This window comes from Martes martes (genome assembly GCF_963455335.1).
Source record: "Martes martes genome assembly, chromosome: X".
Taxonomy (NCBI): Eukaryota; Metazoa; Chordata; class Mammalia; order Carnivora; family Mustelidae; genus Martes; species Martes martes.
Window position 1 is genome coordinate 102,708,348 of NC_137897.1, and position 20,777 is coordinate 102,729,124.

At 39.5% G+C, this 20,777-nt stretch overlaps 1 protein-coding gene across 2 annotated transcripts in view; it reads right to left on the reverse strand.

Annotated features, from left to right (window-relative positions):
• The window catches only part of ENOX2 (ecto-NOX disulfide-thiol exchanger 2), a 258,742-nt gene extending 239,182 nt beyond the window's left edge, over window positions 1-19,560 (reverse strand). For both annotated transcript variants that reach the window (XM_080794862.1, XM_080794861.1), the window contains exons 1-2: window positions 19,408-19,560; window positions 18,053-18,112 (exon numbers count right to left, since the gene is read on the reverse strand). The gene's annotated coding sequence lies outside the window, so the exon portion shown is untranslated. The remainder of the gene's footprint in view (window positions 1-18,052; window positions 18,113-19,407) is intronic.
• Window positions 19,561-20,777: the final 1,217 nt, after the last annotated feature.

A 20,777-nucleotide genomic window follows, 5' to 3' on the forward strand; every position in this document is an offset into this window, starting at 1 on the left:
CAAAGGCAAACAGCTTCTTCAGTGAAGTGCCCTTAAAGATATAGAACATATTGCATAGTAGTTAAGGGCATAGGTTCTGTAGATGGACTACCTGTGTTTGAATCCTGATGCTGCTACTTAGTAATTGTGTGGCCTGGTACAGAGGTTACTTAAACTCTGTGTCTCAGTCTTCCTAACATTAAAATAGAAATAATACTACCTACTTCATAGGAGTGCTATGAAAGTTGATGAGTTCATACATATAAACATGGCCTGGTACACAGAAGGTACTCAGTAAATGTTAGCTATTGTCATCATGTGTATAAGTACACTTACTTGTTGCTATGTTCAAGAACCCTCAAAGGCATTAGTGCTGTATCCAAGGGATGGGGATCAGTGTAGTTTAGAGGATCAAAAGGCACCTGCAGTATACTGTCCTGCATAGACAGCATGCCTTAACTATTGCACATAATGAGTACCTTAAGTCTTTTTTGCAAAAAGACAGATACGAGTAAATTTTTAAATTTGCAGATATTCTTAGTGATCCCCTTATATAAGCTAGTGCAAGCCAGCTCCAGCACACCACTGGCTGGTGTATACTAGCCCTCATACCCCCATCTATAAGACCTGACTTCATGACCCTACAACATACTCAGAGATATAATGAAGGGAAAAATTCACCAGACAACCAACTTCAGCAACCTGAATAGCCAGATCCTAGAAATCTACTCCCTCTCTAAATTCTCTTGGCCTCAAAGAACATAGAGGGAAAAAAATGATTGTTTTGCAGATGAAACACTTTTCCTTTCTCCAATCAGAAAATGCCAAATTTTAAAAATTCCTAATAAGCTCCTTTTCATTTATATTTAGAGTGTTTCTTCCCAGAAACAGGAATGGAGTGAGGGGTATTAGCCAGAGCTTTCAACTGCATAGAAAATGTGTCACCTGCAACCAAGTTTAATATGTAGCTTCCAATTAATCCAAAGCCCCAGTTTTCCCAGTTCCCCTCCCTCTAACCCTGACCCACTCCCCCAAGTTCCCTCCTGCATTTTTTTAAGGCTCAAATTCCATTTAAGTTTAAAGAGTGATAAAAAGGGCTTTATATCATCCTCTTTTCCTTTTTGCTAGCAAGGAATAATAGCTTTACCTTAAGATATGTTAAAATATAAAGATGTCATCCTAGATAAGGATAAATTCTAATTACACAGTCTCTGAGACAATATATCTATTACCATCTTTCCAAAAAGTCTCATAAATAGGGCCCAATAATACTGGTCCTATCTCTGGTTCCTTTTCTTGACAATATTCTCAAATATTCATTGTCAAACACTGAGGAAGAGTTGTCTATGGTGTGAGCATCCAATCATTTCCCCAGTCTATGGCATAGTCTCTAATAAATTCAGAGCTAAGAATGATGGCTTCAAGAAATGTTTCCTAAAGAGGTTTTTAAAACCGTTTACCAGAGAACTGTTAGGAACTCCTTAAGTATCTGGGCTGTCTGCTGAAGTGATAACACAGTTTTAAACAGTAATCCCTTCTTCAGTAGGACAGAAAATGTTTTTTCCCCTTTAAATTATTGAATTTAAAATTGAGAAACCATTTGGAAATTTAAAAAGATGAGAAAGCTGGCCTAATTATTTAGATAGGTAGATAGATAAGATAAACAAAAAGAAAAGTATGAAACTGAGTTAGCTGTATATTTTTTCTGTTGATCTGGATAAAATATGCAAACTTGAAAACATGTACCACTTCGCATTCATGGCCAGTGTATTTTAAAACACATATGCTTTCATGAAAACAGCTGTATATGTTTATTGAATAGAATATTAAAAACAAATTAGCTTGCTTTAGAAGGAAAATATTTCACATTAACCTTTTTGATTGAACATTCTAATTCCCCCAAATTTCACAAGGCTCTACCTTCATTCATACTGATGTATAAATTAATCAAAAGACTAATGTTTTTATATATCTGTAAAATTAACCTGGAAAGCATGCACATATTAAAATAAAATAGTTAAAATATTGGAGAAAAATCTCTAGAGTTCTCTCAAATAAGACCTTTTTTTCTTTTAAGAAAATGAATACATTTAGTTTTCTTGACTAACAGCGTAAGTCAAATTTACCCTGGATCCAACAACTGAGAGGCAGTCCAGCATATGGGGAGAAAAAGCACAAATTCTTGAATCAGATAATTTAACCCATGAGTTCGGGCTCTGCCACTTGTTAGATGTGAGACTTCAGACCAGTTACTTATCCTGGAAGTCTCAGTTTTCTTACCTCTGAAATGGAGATCATAATGCCACAGCCCTCACACCGGGTTGCCATGAGGATAAGCTGATCAAGTATATGTGAAATCACTGCGTAAATATTTTACACCACATCCACTATCAGCCAATAACCAACAACTGTACTGTAATTAGAAGTTATTTTTAATAGAGTAAAACTATGAGGAAATTAAATATGTATTCATTAGTGACATGCAAATAAAATTCAGTCATAAAAGGTACCTAGTTGGGTTTGACATCATTCATTAGGTCACCCTGGAATTGAGAAATGGCTATCGTTTTAACATAAACACTTTTTTTTTAACATAAACACTTTTATTAGCACAGAGAACTTCTTCCCAGATACAGTAATCCAATAGCATAACAAAGTCCAACATTTTTCACTGCCAGCAATTTAAACCAGTAATACAGGTCCATGAGAAACCTCTGTTTATTGAACCAAGCAATATTTTCCATGAAAATGTATCTATTTGCTTTTTTAGTAGAGAAAACAAGATAGTCTCTGTTTTTAATCCAAAGAGAAAAACCACAAGAACTTCTCACATTTAAAATGTACAGAGATGGCTCTTCTGTAGTCAAGCATGTATCGGGATATGGAGAAAACATCCAACAAGCACAACTCTCCAACACTTAGTGAAACAAACCAACCGCTACCCAAAGAAGAAACTGAAGCTATAAATTCAAATAAACGGGCTGCAGGGAGACTACACAAACCTGCTGTTGCTTTAATTGCAGACAATTCAATTCAGCAGCTGTTGGTCCAGGCACTAAGATTCACTGTATGCTCTGCAGCGTAACCTTGAAATACTGTCACTCACTCACTTCTCCACATCATCTGCATGCTGTCCAATTAATGAGGAGCGAAATCAACTGTCAAACCATGCATCAAAACAGAACATGATCTTTTACCTCTTAAGCACAGGAGCACAGTATTTTGAGGACAATAAAGCATGAATGGAGGTGAGAGTCCTTGACAATAAATGATATTTAAACTTATAAAAACATATAGTTGTAGGAACTAAGCTTCTGTTCAGTAAGAAACTGAAACTTTCTCGAGGTTTCTTCATTTGGAAGAATCCTTTCTAACTGCTGTATAAGAAGTCTTTTGAACAACATTCACCAATGTCTGATCAGTCTTCAAGTTCTTCATTATTATGGACCAATATGTTTCTGAAAGCTTAAGAGAATACTTAAGGAACACTTCTGGTCCAATGATACTTTACAATACAAAATGATTTGCAACTGGCATGTTTAGCCTTGCTGTTTCCAGGAGTTTTTTTTCCCTACCAGGAGAACAAACAACAATAATAGATCATGTTCATCAATCTGAGTTAAATAATGAAATAAAAATAAATTTACCAAAATAAATGTATCCTGGAATGCTTCCTATTTGAAGTTTCCCTTCTCTTAACTATATCCCAAAACTAGACAACCAATTAACAAATATGAGAGTTAAAAACTCAAGAGAAACACAACACACTAAGTGTTTAAAAATTGCTTTTTGCTTCCAAAGCACTGTGTCTTCTGTGCAAACACTCTAGGCTATATCGCATACTACCAGTTGCAGACATAAGACTTCAAAAATTCAACACAAGAATACAGCAGAGAAGCACGCAGAATTAAGGAATCAGGACTACCAATTTAACAGAAAACCCAGATTTTAAATAGCAATCTGGTATAAACATTATAGTAAGGGGCAGGCATGTTTCATGCAGCTATTTTGTTTAGCTCATTAGAACCTTATTTGTCCTTCAGTACAGTAGAACTGGAGGCAAAATAAGAGAGGAATGCACTTTGAAACAAAAGGGAAATTTCAAATAAAATAAAACATACCATACCTGTATATTGTACCAGGAACATCGTGACACTCTTCAGGGAACTGTTTCACGCTGTATCCTAATATGAGTTATTCTCCACTTACCCTCTTCTCTCCACAAAAAGAAAAGCCAAAGAACCCTCACTACACACTACACACTACCTCACTACACACTACCCCTAACCCACCCCCCTATTGAGGGAAAAAAAAAAAAAACAGTTACAATTCAGCTTAGATCCGATGCTTCTGTTTAGCTCAGCTCCAGCCGAGCAACTGAGCTCTAGCAACGGAGCATAGGGAGGTGGATTCTGATGCCAGTAGCACTTCCATCCACTTCACTTACACAAAAGCAGGCAGTGGAAAATCCAGGAGCCTTGAAGACAAGGGCTGGAACTGGCTTTTATGAATTGCTATTACTGCATGTGTCACCATCCATCTCCAATGACGGACACTTATAGGCTGAATTGGGAGTGGAGGGGGTGGGGAGGAGGAGGTTGGAGAGCAGGTGGAGAAGCAATTAGCAGTATGTTCATCGGAGAATTCGTTCGGGATTTCATACATCAGTGCCTAAAGAAACAGCATGCAGTTGACAAATCAGAACTTTACGATTTGCATGCCTTAGAAGAAATCTTAGCTCATAGCTCCAAACGAAATAATGTTTCCCCAGTCTTATAGAGCATAAAAAGTCACCCCTCTGTTTTCTCTTTCCTCTAGCTACTCCTGTTCCTGAGAAATCAACATTCAACATGAGTATTTGCTAATTTCCCCTAAAGAATTGTATTTAAAAGGCTGGAAGCAAAGGAAGTATGAAGAAATTAAATTATATCGAATCAGACATCTCTTAACAAAAAGGCAAGAAGCTAATTATTTTAAGTCAACTTTTCATCCCTAGTTCCATTCCCCAGGTGCAGCTTTCACACCTATAAACACTAAGATCACACAACTTTTGTGCATATATTTAACACTGGAAAACAACCTATGTATACCTAAAAATAGTTCAGTTAAAGTCAAGATGAAAAGCTAAAAGCTATATGCAAGCCTCTCTCCACAGATGACCTTAAGAAGGCACTTTGCCTGTAAGTGCTTCAGTTTTACTCATCTGCTAAACTGAAGCACGCTTTTTAAACCAATTTGAAGACTAATCATGAGTAGGAACAAAAAGGAGACAGTCGCTTAAAAAGGAAACATGACTCAATTGAAGGAATACTGGGGCTGGGTATCAGGGAACCTGGATTCAGGCTCCAGTTCTACAACTTTCTAGCTGTGTTACCTTGGACAAGTCATTTAACTTCTCTGAGCTTAAGTTCCCTTGTTTATAAATTTTACACAATAGTACCTATCCTGACTGATTCACAGGACTCCTATGAAGAGCTAATGAGATAACAGATATAAAAACCCTTTTGTAAATTTTAAAAGACTATACAATTGTATGGAATTATTATTGTTATACTCTGAAACAAAGCCTGCCCAAATGGTTGAAGTCAGGCACCTCTATCACATAAGAAAAATAAAAAGAGCCAAAATAATTTCATGAAAAGAATTCTCAATTCTTTCAGTTTTAAAGTTGGAAGGAAGCACTGTTCTCTTTAAGTGCCACAGAGGGGAAACTGTTTTAAAGGAAAAAAATTTAAAGCTGATACATAATACATCAAACTTTATTAAAGAAACGGAAGCCCTCTAATTCCATCTTTCCTTTCTGGAAAGTCAGTTCATTTGTTTTCATATGGTCTAACATTATGTCCCACCTAGAATCCAAGCTACGGGACAATGAGCACCACTTTCTGTTAAATCTTTCTATTAACCTGGTATATCCTCACCGCCCAGTGTGTGTGGAATGATTCAGGTTGATCAGCTAAGTCTAAATCCACAAGGTAAAAATCCAAAGTCATGTTTTATGAGGCTCCAAGCTGCCTTGATACTATATATACAGTGACCAGCTGGCTTAAGCTGGAACACAATTTTAGCACATGAAGTCCTGGGTGGCCACACCTGGGGCACTAAATGATCCAGGCAACATTTGGGGACCTATGGTTCAGCCAAATCCCACATGTCCTGATTTCCATCTGTATGGTGGTTACCCAAGTGTGCGTCTGTCCACATGGGCTAAATCTGAAGCAGCCAAAAAAAGGTGGGAGCTATAGCAAAAATATCAGATGTCAGCTCTCCTTGGCCCCCTGTAATGCCACCTGTGTCCTTAAACAAGTGCTCTGAGTCCACTTCCTGAGAGAAGAAAGAAAACTTTCTCTAATTGCCCCCTTTGAATGCCATTGCCAATACTGAAAATGCCAGTAAAATATGTATCCAAAATCTATGTTAAGTCAATGGGGAAAATGGATAATATGAATCACAAAGAGTTGGGTGACTGGTAGCTAAGAAGGAGTGAACTATTAAAAGGGGGAAGGAAAGGAGAGGGCTGGGAGGGGAGGAGAGAAAAAGGGGGGCAAGAGAGAGGAGGTAAGGAGAGCAAATGAATCCAAAGTGAGAGCTTTTTTTTTCCTAAGCAGAAACATACTAGCTGGAATCATCCAAAACCTCACCTCCTAGAAAGTGCTTGCCTTTTGAGGTATTGGGAATAGCCTTTTTTACCACCACAGCTGCTATCCTAGCCTTCCAAATGCTTAGGTAAACAGTCAACAGCTTGAAAAAGCCACAGACAGCCCTAGCACCAGAACTCACTTTCATCTGGCATGTGAAAGTCAGGCAGGTGGGATACAGTTCTCCAGAGGTTTCATAACTGCAACCCCCCACCCCCACCCCACCACAGCCTTACCTGTGGCATGGCTGACCACTAACAAAAGTGTCGGCCAAATTTCAGGTTTGGCAAAGGAGGCTGCCTGAGATTTTTTTAAACCACACTGGTAAAAAAGGAACAAAGGCTGTATTTCAGAATCAGGCTGTTCTGCCTTTGGGCACTGCAACTGAACTCTTCCACACATTTAAGCTTGAAATTCATATTCCCCAAGTTCCTTAGTAGGGTGATTCAAAGTAAAGGGTAAAAGTACAAGGAAGATAATTTTTTGTTAGCTTCTTTCTCACGGTGAAAAGATGAGGATAACATCAAGAACATTATTGACAGCATATATCAAAAGGCAATGAAGTAGGAGGCAGCAGTTTCAACCCAGATTAGCAAGAATGGGAATGAAAGCATCAGAGCATCCTGATAAAAACAAACACACAAACATATGCACCAAGAACCTTAGCAATGTTTCCATTATCTTGATTTCAAGCTCCAGAATGCAAGCACTAATGGTTCCCTAATCCACCCAAGCTGCCTCACAGCAGCCATCAATAAGCCTGACCCACCTTTTCAAATGAGTTCCCACTGTTAACCACCTCAGTTTATGAATATTTTTGCCAAAAACAAAAATACCAGTGGAAGATTTCAAAGAACCAAGAACTTGAATCAAACCATGAGCTTAAAACAGGGAGAAACACCACCAATTTGCTAAACCCCAAACAAAATAGTAATGCTAACAGTCTGAAAGCAGCAACTAGTAAACTGACTTGAACCAGAAAATAAAACCTCCTGTTTCCTGAATCAATCAAACTTGTAACAAACCCCGAGAGTCCAATCAGTCCAAATTCCTGCAAAGAGCACACACATCAAGACTTGGCTTCACCTGCCTAAGAACCCACAGAGGAACCATAAAATTAACACTGGATAAGAAGCTGGGAGAACTGGGTTCTCCAAATTTTTCCACCATTTGACTTTGGTCAAGTCACTTATATACTATTTTGGTCTCAGCTTGTTACTTTGGAATGGCTGGGGCTGTGGTTACCAATATTCCAGGATGATAGTCTATGCCAATTGTGAAATTTACTCTAGTGACAAAACAGAAAACAACTGTCACAATTTGGCCCTAATTTCCAGGAAGGAGGGAGATGGACCACTCCAACTCTCCTCATGGTTTCTGTTTCTAGCTTACTTTGAAATACGCTCACAGAAGAGTTAAGCAACTGTGTTTGCTTAGCCTTGGAAACAGTAAGCCTAATATTCCTCTTCAGAATGTTTCTTTTCAAAAAATGTCCCAGGAGCAGTTTGTTTTCTTCAAATGAAAGCTATAGGTGAGTTGTCCGGCCAAAATGGGAAAAAGGGAAGAAAGAAAGTAATCTAGAAATTCCTGAGCACCTACTGGATGCCAGACAAATCATAGTACTTTACATTATTTCTTAAATTAGACCTCACAACACAGCTATATGCTAAACATTATCCTCATTTTATAGGTAAGGAAACTGAGGCTTACTGATGTTAAGTGATTTGCTTACACTCACTCAACTGATAAGTGATAAAAATGGGATTTGAATTCAAGCAATCTGAATCCATTACTGTACTAACATTCTAATGATTAAAGTCTGAATGACTGAATTCCTTCTGAATTCAGTGATTCAGTTCGACTTGCTTAGGGAATAAATCACACGCTGAGTCAATACAGTGAAAACAAACTTCCTTGCACGTGCACTGGGTTGGCAATTTTTAAAAAAAATTTCATCAGACAATGTGGTTAAGACCACTGGGCTTTAAAGTAAAACAAATCTCAGTTGCTTGAGTTCTGGCTTATGGACAAAGTACTTAATCATGCTGCCTCTCGAGTTTTTTCACCTGACAAATGGGAAATGAAGAAGTATCTACCTGATTGGGTTGCTGAGAAACATTAATGATGTGATAGCAGCTAGCACAGTGGTTGGCTCAAAATTGTTCAATAAATGCATATTAGATCTATCCTTGTACTCATAAGCAACAGAACAAGAAAGGAAAAGTTGTAAAGAAAAAGAAAACCAAGATTCATTGAACTCAAGTGCTCCCTGGCCTGTAGAACAGACTTAGCATGAAAGAAGTTTTCAGTGGCCCACCCATACCCTCTAAAACTAAGCTGCATCTTGTAGATTAGCATATTCATGAGACAACATGAATATACTAATTGGCAGTGCCCAAGTAGTAGCAAGAAGACTTGTCATGCGGTCTGCTGAGCAGCAATTGTCCCTCATTTCCTGGAAACTATCCTTCTAAAGAGAGGGTTGGAAAGTAGCAGACAGAAGTACTACTGGAAATACCAGGTGGGCTAACCCTTTTCTCCCCTCAATTCTTCAAGCCCTAGCTTCTCTCTCACACATTCACTTTTGGCCCATTTCTCATATACTCCTCTCTTCTCTCGGTTTATTCTAGTTTTATTGTGATTCCTTCCTTGGCTGTAGCTCTGTCTCTGTACATCAACATTAAGTGGTATTTATGGAATGTGCCTGGCACTGCACTAGGTGAAGTGGAGGGACATCCAAAAGTTAATTGAAGAGACATGTGTTCCATGGCCAAATAGATCAAAGATACACAGGTAGACTGGAGTTTTGGCAATATAGTAAATGCAGATATAACAAAATGATCTGGTTGATTTCGGAGCACAAAGTAGTTTGTTCATCCAGTCAGTGATATACATAGTGAAGAATTTAGAAAAAAATGTATGGTTGTCTACAGCTTAATTTGAAATCATAAAAAGATGTACAAATGTGTGGATAGGTGATAAAGCAAATAGAGCGATGTGTTAGTTATAAAATCTAAGTGGTGGATATAGGGGTACTTACTGTACAATTCTTTAATGGTCTCTGTATATTAAATTTTTTCACCATAAGAGGTTGAGAATAAAGGAGAGGGATAAGGGGTATAGCTTTCTCAATTTCAAATGTTTCAGAACAAAATATCATATTTATATAAAGAAGCATATGGGTGCCTGTGTGGCTCAGTCAGTTGAGGGGCTGACTCTTGATCTCGGCTCAGGTCATAATCTCAAGGTCTTGGGATACAGCCCTGCCTTGGGCTCCACGCGCAGCAAGGAGTCTGCTTGAAATTCTCTCTCCCTCTCCCTTTGCCCCTCCCTGCCAATAAATATATTTTTAATTTTTTTAAAAAGGCAGCATAAACCAAAATAGGACAAAATGTTAAAAACTGGTGAATCTGAGTGAATGGCACGACAGTCCTGTATTATTTTTGAAAATTTTATTTAAAATGATTTCAAAATAGAAGGTTAAAAGATAATTTGTTGAATGCTGACCCCTTTTACCTAATGTCTCAGTTGCCATTTTTAGTAGAGAGGATATTGGGTCAATAGTAGTGGAGAAACTGGAAAGAATGGGGGCCAATAATCAACCCATAGATATACCTTGGGTGCCTACTATATGCAAGACACCATGCTAGGCACTGTAGAGGATTCAAAGACACAATAAGCACAGTCCCTGCCCTAAGAGGGCTCACAGTGCAGGTGAGGGCATAACAAAGCAGTGTCTGAAAAGGTAACTGGCTGGAGGAGAAAAATTCCGTAAGAGAGAAGAAGTATGAAGATTGGAAAGGTAGGTTGGAGCCAGATGGCAGAAAGTCCAAAAGGCCATGTGAAGGAGTTTGGACTTCATCCTATGGAAAATGGCAAGCCATTTACAATATCTGAGTTGGGGAAAAAATATATTCTAAACTGACAGGTTAGATAGTATAGTCTGCTGAAGCACAGGTACCTTCAACATGTATTTGTTTTATATTCATATACTTCTGGCCCTTCTATCTACTTCCCATATCTGGATGTGGCCTTTAAGGTTCTTCAACTTTCTGAATGCTGCCCATTTTTAAAACAGCCACTTTCTGTCATCTTTCCAGCCTCTGTCCCTTTCCTTCCCCCAGCCCCCAAGGGGAGTTGCCCAGCACTCACCTCAGCCCTACTGACTCAGTAAGCAATAAATAAGCCTCATACAGTTTTTTAAACGAACTTGCTAAGCTTTGAATCTCTGATTTCCTTCATAGTAATCAAGCCCCAATTACTACGGAGATCACTGATTTGAGTTGGAAAAATGAATATTCAGCTAAGCAACATGTGAAGGAGTACAGGAAGGTATGTCCTATGTGTAGAAGGAAACAACTGTTCAAAGTGATTTTTGGATATTGAAAGAAAACCTAGTGGAGATGACACTGCTAAATAGCAAGTGATTAGGGCCAGACCTCTCAAAGACTTCCAAACTAAAAGGTGGATGTTTTCTATCTTTCGTTTCCCACCCCACCCCAGCCCATCCTCTAGTACAATCATGTCACTCACACATTTAAAACCCTGTACTGGATCACCCCTGCCCAGCTCCTTAGCAAGCAGACTTCCTTCACCAACTGGCCACAAGGTACCTTTCAGATTGTCCTGCCCCCACCCAACTCCCAGTGATTCACATACAAGATCTTAGCTTTTTCTAAACTATCCATTCTGACATGTGACTACTTTGCATGCGTTGGTGCTCCCCCTGCCCACCTCTTTTTTCCACCTGGATTCTAGGCAATTTCAACTCATCTTTGTGATTTGGCATAGTTAGACTATGGTCTATGTTACCCACCTCTAGCAATTATTCCCTTCATCATGTTTCCAGGGCACCGTGTATATTACCGCCTTCTCTGAAGTAATATATCTTTCCCATTGTAATATAATTATTCGTTTGGGCGTCTAACTCCACCCCCTCCACTTAACTGTGAGCTCCCTAAGGGCAGGCAGGGACTACTTCTAATTGATCACTCTTCCTAGTGCTTACCATAGGGTCCGGTCCTATATACGTGCTCAAATGTCTATTGAATAAATGAGCTTGGATATCAAGTGCTCCTTGAATTCAAACTCAGCATCTCTCCAAAGGTAAAAATTAGAGTATTATGTGACCAAAGTAATCCTAGTGAAGTATGTTTGAGGACTTGACTGAAGGAGAAATGGTGGGAGGACATATTATGGGGTCTTACTGTGGGACAGTTTCTATCCCAGGAAGCTCTTACTGGCCACTGTTGCTGGCTAAAAAGAAGAACAGCTGGAGCGGCCAAGAAGGGCCCTTACTAGGGATTTCCCCATCGTTATCTTTCACAGTTCAGCACTGAATGAAGTAAAGTTGTTTACATAACATTCTCCACACAGTGTTTTGATTCTTCTGAATTACGGCCAAAATTCCATTTGTGCTCTGCCTAACAGATACATTTGGACCAGACTTGTTAACGGGTAGTCACTGAGAGTTCTCCAGTTCACATTCTCACCTGTCATTACTACACCAAGGAACAACCTTTTGCTGGGACGGGACCACTGAAAAACTGAGAGCCAAAAAGGGGGGCACGGCAGAACTAATAAAAAAAAAATGACCTTTTATTTTTCTTCTACATTGCCTATATATTTCACAGCACCTCCTGTCCTGCATTGGTTTATATCAGTACAGGCAAAAGAAAGAAAGAAAGAAAGAAAGAAAGAAAATAAATGAAGACTTTAGCAAAACTTGACGCTTGTAGGCAAGAAAAAGAGGAAGCAACATTGAGGCCTGGAATATAAATCTTTAGACATATGATCTGTTGCCACTTCTGGAAAGTAAACATTTCAGCTGTTTTAAATGAACAGCAAAAGCAATTAGCCCCTTCTGTAGACTAAACTGAGGTGTATGCTGAATTAAAAAAAAAAACCGAGTCGTTTCGATCTTCAAAAATGTCAAACTGGTAAACATTTCGCTTTTTTTGTACATATAAATCTATAAGCCAAGCCTAGCTTGCAGAAGATTTAAGAGACATAAAATTTGTCTGAGGTGTCTGCCAAATCTCTGCAGCAGAGAGAAACCCTGGAAAAGCTGACATAGTCATAACTCTCACATCACTAGCAGGCTTGTGCAGGGCTAGCCGTACACAGTCACTGTTCCTTCTCTCAAACTGTTTGTAAACAGAGAAGTAGATCATTTGCTTATCAGCTATCTGGTAGCTCATTTTTGCCTATATATCCCACAGAGGAAAGAAGATGGAAAAAAAAGAAGTCCCTACTGGCGCATATCCCAGTTTTCAGCTGGGTAGATTTTCATTTATATGATGGACCTGCTTGTTAAAATCTTCTCTGTCATTTGCTCTTGCACACTCATTCTTGTGTGTACATTAGGTCAACCTCTGTCTCTGCCTCTCTTTCTGGAAGGCATTGAAAGAGGGTATTTATAAGTATCTAGTGCAGTGTCTAACAGAGTGCTTTGCACATAATAGGCCCACAATAATCCATCAAATGAATTGAAACTCTATCTGTAATTTCTGTATTCAACTTATCTGATCATGGAACAAGAGAATTATAGATTCTTTCTCTTGGATTATTTAAAAGCAATAATTCCTTATAAAGTAGTATCATTTTATTCAGACAATTCATGCTTAGGACTTCTATCCTTTAAAAGCATCCATTTCTGCACAATGGATTTTATTTGTAAGGCAAATGAAGGAAAGACCACGCTGCAGGATCCTGATTGACAATATGAACACTGATACATTTTGTAGAGAAAATCAGATATCCCATATTCACCTGATTGTATGTCGTTACGGTAATCCACTACATATGTCTAAGACCACTTAACAATGCAGGAATATAGTGCACGCATGGGCTGCATTCTGTAAATAGGATTAACAGTTGAATTCAACCAAGGTCTTCCCTGGGGAGAGATTGCTGGAAAATACATCTACATGACATTTAAAAAAATAAATTAACCAATGACATTGGCTCCCATGAGACACATTGTTTCTTGTACATTCAATTCTATCACAGTTTTCTGTAGCTCTCTGCTGACATCCCCATCCCAAAAGACATAGAATTTCAAAACAGAAAGAAAAACAAAGCAATTGGAGCTCTTCTGTGTCTCCTGCATGAAGTGTTATGTACACAAAGGAAAGATTTCTGTACAATAGGGCAATGTGAACTGTGACATGGTGAGATCATGTCAGTCTGGACCGTTCTTGTTATGCTGTGGTCACATATAACTTGCCCAAGGGAATGTACAAAGTCTGTGTGTATACTGACTAAGATTGGCCGAGGCTGCAGGAAAATGAAGAGAACTGTGTTATAGAAAGAAGTTTCAATTTTTTTCCTTTAAAAAATGTTCTTTATGATGATGATTTTTCTTCCCACTTCTATGTATTTAAATTAATTCTCCTCATCTGTAAAATAGAGATAACTATTGCATGTATTTAATATTTTTACTGAGGATGGAATGAAATCCTGGTGCACAAGAGTTAACCCATATAGTCCACATCAACATTTGGCTAGCATTAACTAAACACCTATTATATGTCAGGCACTGGCCTAAGACACCAAGAAAAAGTAAATCACAGGAGGAAAAAGTGACACTGGGGAGAAAAGCAGAGAGCTGATTTTCAGAAGTTTTATAAGCCAATCTAAGAAGTTTGGATTCTATCTTGAGGACAATGGGCAGTCTCTGAACTATTTTATACAGAACTGGATAGCTTCAGATTTGCGATTTAGAAAAATCATTCTGTCAGCACTGGTGGAAAATGGATCGGAAGGGAAGCAGGTTGGAGACAGTAGTAATCCAGGCTAGAAGTTGTGTGTGTGTGTGTGTGTGTGTGTGTGTGTGTGTGTGTGTTGCAGGGTATGTGTGTGGGGGGGGGGCAGTGTGCCCCAAACTAAGGCAATGATAATAGGGGTAGGCATGGGAAAACATTTTTAATAACTTTAAAAAAGTAACAAATATACTATTATAGATTATTAGAAAGTAAAATTACATAAAAGGTTAAAAACAGAACTCATGATACCATTTATAGCAAACCACTATTGCATTTTTGTGTGTTTAACATTACAGGATAATAATTTCCAATGTATGCATGCATAGGGGTGTGTGTGTGTGTGTGTGTGTGTGGCCACATGCATGTGTGTGTGTTTAAACTGGAATTTGTCAGCTTCATAACCTGAATTTTCTCTTAATATATCATAAACAATTTTCAACATCATTAAATATTTTTTAGCAACATCAAATTGGGGACATTTAAAATGCTATGTTTTTCTCCTTTTTTTCCTGGGATATTTACCCTGAGAGCTAAAATTTTGGAAATATCACATTTACTTCCTCAGCATAGAGCCCTAGAAATTGAAGTGGCAGACAGAAAGCTATGTCCAATTTTAAGATTTTTGATACATACTGATAATTTCTCTCCAGAAGGGTTGTATCAAATTACAGTCCCAGTAGTAGCATCTACCAGTGGGAGACCCATTTGAGAGTGATTTCAAGATTGGAGTCAACTGCATTTGGTGGGTGGAGGAGGAATGGATCCTTGGCAGACTATTGGGACAGGAACAATGTGAACTCTGTCAAGCAGAGCAAAGCAATGAGCAGGCCTAAGGAACAGGTGGCTGGGTGGATAATTGATGAGAATGAAAAAGGTAAGGGGACCACAGAAGAGTGAAGGAAAATGAAAAAATAAGAAAGAAAGAAACCTCTAGTGAAGTTATGCATTCAGGTCACTTTAATTTACTGCTTTATTCAGCAAAAGCAGCTAATGTAGCAAACAGCTAATCTTCTTGTAACATTTGGCACTATGGTACCAAAGTTCTGAATTACATTCATATGAATATGTTTATCCATCTTTTTCATCCAATAACCATTTTCTACTTATCTACCAAGTGCTAAGAGCTGTTCTGGATTCTCTGGGTATGGAGATAAAAGAGACCCGGCCTCTGCCCTCAAGGAGCTCACAGTCTAGGGGAGAGCCAGACACATCCACAGACTGACACACTATAGTGTGGTGCAGCCTAGGACAGAGGTTAAGTGCAGGGTTCCATGGAGGCCAGGAGCCTAACATTGTTTCGTGTACGCTTGCATGTGTCTGCGTGTAGTGTGGGGGCAGGGAGAGTTGCAGGAAAGGCTTCAGAGGTGTTGATCCTGGTGGTGGGTATTATGGAGGGCACGTTTTGCATGTAGCACTGGGTGTGGTGCATAAACAATGAATTCTGGAACATTGAAAGAAATTTTAAAAATAATTAAATAATTAAAAAAAAAGAGGTGTTGATATTTGAACTGAGTCTTGAAGGAGGAGTTCCTCAGATGACTAAGGGTCACAGATCATACTCATATTCCTTACCAGTGCCTTGAATATTTGTGCCACTGCTGTCAAGGGCACTCAGTAAGGCAGTGAAGATGCCTGTGTGTAATCCAAACCCATTCGTTAAAACAGCCTCCACTGTTACCTTCATGTGTATCGTGTCCATGGACTGATTTGGGCAATAACATGCACATCTTAGAATATAAAGGATAACAGACAAGTGACATAGAGACTTTCAAAAATAATTCTGATGACACTGACAGAATATAATAACCACCTCTACCAAGTCCTACTAATTTTACCTTCTAAATGTCTCTTATATCTGTTCCCTCCTCTCATACGCAGCTCCCTTGGGTCCTCAGCATCTCTAGCTTCCTAACTGGTCAGGCCCCCCTCCAGTGCATCCTAAAGTAAAAATCTCATTATGGTGCTCCTCTCCTAAAATATTTTAATGTTTTTTATTGCCTACAGTCATTAATTCCCAAATTTTATTTGAGTACTATCATATTCACACACCACGTGTACTATTATTTACTTAATATTTGTCTTTAAATCAACATAAAACTTGTTCACTTTCTATTTTTACTAAGCCATTTCCTCCATAACCTTAGGTTTGATGATATAATTCAGTTTTACCTTTTATGAGACACCAGAATATATAATTACTAAAACTTAAAATGCTTGTGGAAGTACAACATAACCACCACTGGCAGATATCCTACAGTTTAAAAAACAATGGCCTATGGGAGCACATCCAAATTTCTTTCTTTTTTTAAAAAAAGTATTATTATTATTATTATTATTATTATTTTAAGTAGGCTCCATGCCCAGCATGGAGCCCAAAGCAGGGCTTGAACTCACAACCCTGAGATCAAGACCTGAGCTGAGATTAAGACTCGGATGCTTAACCAACTGAGCCACCCAGGCACCCTGAGCACATCCAAATTTCTTAGCACTGCATTCAGGGTACTTCACAAATGAGCCCCAACCTATCTTTCCATTACAAACCTTCCTTTCCCCAAACAATCTATACCCTAGCCATGCTGAATTCCTAAATATTGAATGGACATGCTTTGCTCTTCTATAGCCACATATCTTTCACAGACTGTTCTTTCTAATCTGGAATGCCTCCCCTCTGCTGCTCTCTGCCTGGCAAACTCATTATCCTTCAAGACCTGTCAGGTCACCTCTTTACAGAAGACTTCTCCCTGGCAGTTAGACACTCCTTCCTTTACCCTTCCAATAGCACTTTGTACCTATCTCTGTTATACTACACATTATCTCAGAATTATGGTCATATACCTCCCCAGATAGACCTAGGGAGAGCTCACATCTCATACTCTTTTGCATCCTGAGCACTGCATGTGAGCAAAGGTCACGGAGGAGACCTAGTGACATAGGAGGTCACTTAAAACAAAAGCTATAATAAAGCCTAAAGTACTGTTCAGGTCCAAACAGCTTACATGTAAGACATGTTTTTTAAAGAGAATTTATCTGATTCAGAAATAGCCATACTGACTATAGTTTTGGCAAACACAATTAGCTACGGATGCAATAGCAGTTAAGCTAATTCGGTTTTGGCAGTTACTTTACAGCACACACATACTGACGTAGAAACTAAAAGTGAATCATTTGGGTTTCTGCCAGGGTGATCAACACAATAATTTTTCCTTACCACAAATGGAAAGTCAAGAACAAAAGTGAACAGTGAGACTAGTAAACCATGGCAGAGAGAGCATGGGCTTTCAAGCCAGAGATCTATACACCCAGACCCCAAATCAACTCCTTACAATCCGTATGACTTTGGGTAAATTGTTTCACTTCTCTGTCTTTTAGCTTTCTCTTCTAGAAAACTGGGAAAAATAGTACCTACTTCGTAAAACTCTTAAGATAATGCAACGAAGTGCTTATGATAGTGCCTGGAACATTACATGGGCTCAATAAATAGTGATTATTATTGCCCAGTGAAATGACAATTCAGATAACATGACATATAAGGACAGCAAATACATTTCTTAAGACAATAAATTTACAGCACCAGGCTTTAAAATGACAACTGTAGACTGTAGTGAAGAATAGCCACTAATAAAACATCTATAAGGCACAGTTCTTCTTGGATTTAAATTAAACTCACACCTGGAACATACCACCACGCTTCTTTGTGTTCTCCAAGAAATGATCTCAAATCAGGTTCCCCTAGGATGAAAAAAAACACACACACACACAAAAAATCACCCAATCTTAATTTTTTGTCTTTAGTTTTACTTGATATAGAATAATATCCAAACTATGTGGATGCTTTAAAGTATCCTGTTATTATGACCCCAGGCTTTCCAACACTATTTCTTTCACAATCTCTTCTTGATGACACCTTTTATTCCAGTCAGGCATACCCATGCCTGCCCTTCACAAAAGTGCTCTCTCTTTAATCCACCCTTCTCAGATACCAGTTCCGGTACCAGAAAGCATTTTCTCCCTCCTCTTTGCCCATTTCAAATCCTCTTTACTCCTTTGGAGCTGAAATTTAAAATTCACCTCCTCCACAAAGTCCACCAGGACTGGTCTGGAAGACAGAGGACAATGTCAACTCCCAACCCCATCAGCATTACAAATTTTTTGCATGTTTTTGTAATAATAAAATAATTGATACGGTCTGTTTCGCCGTCTAATTTATTCCGCAGTCAGTATGCCCCCTAAATCATTGTCAATATTAGTGCTGTATGAGTCCGTACTGGAAAACCCCAAAGCGACCGGTTTTTAAAAGAGGTCTAACTTGTCTTTGCCTCTCACCAAAACACTGCACTGAACCTTAACCGCATGTTCCTCAAAAGCGAAATTTCTTGTATCTACTACTCTCCACCCCTTCTAGAAACTGACGAGAAACACTTTCCACTCCAAAGATCTGGTCAGGGAAGGGCCAGGTGGCTGGAAGTGCCAATAAAGAGAGGGCGACGATCTTCATCTCACCAGCAAGGAAGCAAAAAGTGAAAATTTGGCAAAAAGTGACTCCCTAGGTGTGGCGAGGAATTCACACGCCCCCAGAGGAAATTGGGGAGTGTGTGCATTGGGAATGGTGTGTGCCCAAATCTGAAATGTAAACTGAGGGAAGAGAGGAAACTCCTCCAAGTAGTAAGGAGAGTCCAGACGTCGCCTAAGGAAGATCCCGGTAGCGAACCCTAACTTCAGATTTCTGAGGTGGCACCGGACGGGAGCGGGGACAGACGATGGCGTTGTGAGGAGAAAAAGAGAGCGGGCGAGGTAGGAAAAGAAAAAGAGAGGGCGCTCTCCCGAAGCTCAAAGCTCAAGGAAACTGTCGTGGAAAAACTAAAAAACCCACCCCTGACTCCCAGTCCCGACACCCCCTCCCCGGCAGAGGCGGAGTTGGGCGGAGTTAAACGCTGAAGACAGCGGCCCGGAAGCACCCTCCTCCCTAGCCCCCCTCGGTCCCACAGTCCCCAGCCATAGCCACTCGGGCTTTCTGCCTCTCTGACCTCCAGCTCCCCGGCTACCGAAGGGCTACTCCTTATACAGCCGTGGAAAATCCGGCCGGCGTGACAGCTTCTGAGAGTACAGCGCCCTCGCGGCGCCTTCTCGGCACGCAAAGGTCTTCTCAACTCCCCGCCTTGTGCTAGCCGGCTTAGGCCGGACGCTCAGGCCCAGGGCCAGATTCTCAACCACAACGCGGAGCCTTCAGCCTCTCCTATTGGTTACTGGTCACCAGGGAAGCCGAAGGCCCAGTCCCTTGTCCTCATGGGAAATGTAGTTTTAGGCCGCTGGAGGCTGTTCTTCCTGGGGGGATCCAGTATCGGCATTGGCGGAGAGACTCAAGTGACGACAAAGGATTATGGGAGATGGAGTTGAGGCACTTCTTTCTGTATACCCACAATTCCTACCTCCAGTCCGATCAACACTGAGTTCAGATGTGGGAGGGTATTGTGGGTGTTGTAGTTTGCAATGTAGTGCCCTACAGACTCTCGCTTCTTGGGGTATGGTGTTGTGCTTGTGGGGGTAGATGAAGGTTCAAGATTTATTTTACTATTGGTTAAGCTATTAGCATTTGGGGGGAAGCACTTTCTGTCGTGATTTAAAATTCTCATTGAGTTTGGTTGAATGACTTTTAAAAATGTTATTTATGCTCTGATAAATTTAGGATAACTGGTCCTTTAAACCTATCATAGTGTGTTCTGTGTGAACCATCTGCATTAGAATCACTTCAAAGGTTCTGGGAAAAATGTATACTATGTTTCTAGTAGGGTATCACATTTTTCCTTTGAAGTAGTATCATAAGAGGCAGAGCAATGTGATCTAAGCCAGCCCAACAGAAGCCCACTTAACCCATAAGGAAGCCATATCGTTGCCACGAAGAACAGTTGCCACATCACTGGTGTAATGCAACAATTTTAGAACAGATGGAGAATACAACATGAATAATAAGAAATAAATGTATATTTCTTTAAGAAACTATTGTTTTAGGGGCGCGTGGGTGGCTTAGTTGTTAAGCATCTGCCTTTGGCTCAGGTCATGATCCCAGTGTCCTGGGATAGAGACCCACATCCGGCTCCCTGCTCAGCAGGAAGCCTGCTTCTCCCTCTCCCGCTCCTCCTGCTTGTGTTCCTGCTCTCGCATGAATCTCTCTCTGTCAAATAAGTACATAAAATGTTAAAAAAATAAACTATTGTTTTAGTAAAAGTTGTGCTAAAAGGGGTAGATAAAGAAGTAAGTGGAGACATCTAGCACTTTCAAGCCATTTAAAAGCTGAGGAAAATGATGGTTTATTAAGGTTGATTTCACTCCTAATTTTTGACTTTTTTTCTTTGTTAGAGATGAATCCTTATAGTTGAATGGATCATTACAGTTGGGT